Genomic DNA, 2,435 nt, shown 5'->3' with positions numbered 1-2,435 from the left:
GGGGGCATGTGGACAAGGTTTAGATCAATGCAGCTGTTCCAGTTAACAAGTCAAAACAGAATCTGTTTTGTGTTCTTTTAACTGAACTTCCTATTGCTATTAAAAATAAATACAGGTACTACACATGGCGTCCTCTAGGCCTGCGAAGCATCCTGTTCGGACTAGACCTCAGGGAGGCTGCAGAAATATTGGAGCACTGAATAAAGGCCTTAAAAAGAAAGGGATCTCAGGAACTATCAGTTCCCAGCAGTTCTGGGTAAGCCTTTAGTAGAACACAAATAAATTATTTGACCCAAATCAGTCCTAGAGCCCCTTTGCCACCCTCAACCCAAAACAGACAGAGAAATATTTAGCAGGGCACTCTTACCATAGCTACAGCCAACCCAATCACAGTAATGATCCCAAAGGACAGCAGCATTGTGCTCACGCCGGGTCCAGTGCTGGCCACATCTGGGATTTTGGTGCTGTTGAAACTGGTAGTCTCAGGGCTTATGGTAGCTGTTTCTGGTACAGTCACATCCAGAGTTGTCCCTGGGTCTGGCTTGGCCGTGGTGGAGGTGGTGCTGTGATACAAGTCATGCACAGAGGGTGAGCTGTAACTCATCCTGCCAGCTCTTGGTAGCTCCTTTTACCAAGCTGTTGTCCTCACCCATCAGCTACAGAAGCGGAGAGCTGCCCTTCATATCAAGGACCCTCATGGGAGACCTATCTTGTGGCATCATGGTGGGTAGTTTTTCTTCACAGAACCAAGCTGGTTTCTGCCTAGGAAAGAATGAGAACAAATGAACAATGCAGAGCTCTTACAGACAGGCACAACCTTTTCCAAAGTTTCCCAATTCACAGTTTTTGAGAGCAGCTCACAGATGCTGACTCAAAATAAGAAAAAGATTTTTCAGGGGTACTGAAAGCCCCTGAAGTCATGCCTGATTCACTTGAAGTCAGTGCTATGCTCTCCTCTCCCTGCTTCTGCTCTGCCTCCTTGTAGGCAGTTGGCAGATCTGTGTGGGGACAACCTCAGAACCCCTGTCTTCTGTCTCCTCCAGGCTGAGCCAGGTGGCCTCTATCTGCCACAGGAAATACAGTATTTTCCTGCTTCTTTCTCTTGCTTTTAATTTTTGGAGAGTTACATGGAACCCCTTATCAGTGGGAACACATCCAATAAAATGGCACTTGGCCATGAGGCATCCATATCTCAGGATGCTTTTTACTGAATCCAAAGTAGGACTTCCTTGTTGTGGCAGTCACTGGTGACTTGGAAGTCGCGGCGCTATCCATCGCCCCACTGTCCCTTGTCCCATACACTCTGGAAAGGCAGCTTCCTTAAAGCAGTGGGTTGCACTGGTCCCCAATCTGCTACTAAAGACAGTGAGTATTTCTCAAGTCCCCTGTGAAAGCACCCACTCAAGCTTAGTCATGCACTGCTAATTATCAATATTAATTTTAAAATGAGTCCAATTTTGGATTGGAGTTGTGAAATTTGATAGATCTATTCATGCTGAAAACACGAAAGGCTTTAATTGCTTCATGCTTCTATTGTGCAAATGATCAGGAGTTGCAAAACATCATGGGATGATCCTATGGGAAGCATTTGCACAACTTTGTAAAACCACTGTATATAACATGAGTTCAGCAATTGCTTCCATGAAAATGCAGCTACCTCTGGGCCAGGGCAGTGCCGACCCCGAGAACTACTGTAGCAGTCCTCTGATAATTTCTCTGCAGTTTAGCAGACATTACATCTCTGGACTGGAATGCAGCCGGGACACTGGGGTTAATGAGCTCTCAATACAAAAAGATGTGCCTGCAAAGAGAAATGAGCCATTGTTCTGCTCTACTCTGTTCTATTCTAGGCAAGGTTATTGCGCAGTTCCCATTACTGTGACGCCTTACTGCTGTTCATAACTGCATTAAGCAGTGTGATTAACATCTGTCGCTAACGACTAAAACAGAGAAATCACACCAGCGAAACAGCAGCAGCCTGCTCTGTGGTCAGTCAGCAGCCTGAGCAGCCACCTCGACTTGCACACCACTTGTCCTGCATCTCCCTGAGCAGGTAAATCTCTTGCCACACACACACAGGATCTGTCTCGCAGCTCTCTGTGAACAACTTTGCGAAGCAGGAGTTGCTGGGGGATTCTGAAGTGCCTGGGAGACTGTGGGAGCTGTCAAACTCCCATGTGTTTCTAGAGAAAAGTGAAGATAGCCGGTCTGGTCTGGTCCCACCTAACATCATGCTGAGATGCAAGCTCTTTGCAGCTGAAAGAGCGCATGTCCTTCCCTGCCCACCAAGCCACACATGCCTGGTTTAAACCATGTGGCACCTGGATTTCCCCAGCCGTTATTGACCACAGTGGAGCTCAGGTGCAGCAGACGCTCAGGCACGAAGACGGCAAATTTGAAATCCGAGTGCCACAACAGCAGCAGCAGCAGCTACA

General features: G+C 47.4%; 1 pseudogene; it reads right to left on the bottom strand.

Moving 5' to 3' along the window:
* Positions 1–367: 367 nt before the first annotated feature.
* LOC104167413 lies at positions 368–604 on the bottom strand (annotated as a pseudogene).
* Between the last annotated feature and the right edge of the window lie 1,831 nt (positions 605–2,435).

The sequence above is a fragment of the Cariama cristata genome, unplaced genomic scaffold (assembly GCF_000690535.1).
Source record: "Cariama cristata isolate BGI_N322 unplaced genomic scaffold, ASM69053v1 scaffold32229, whole genome shotgun sequence".
Lineage (NCBI taxonomy): Eukaryota > Metazoa > Chordata > Aves > Cariamiformes > Cariamidae > Cariama > Cariama cristata.
This window is presented reverse-complemented; position numbering and strand designations above follow the sequence as displayed.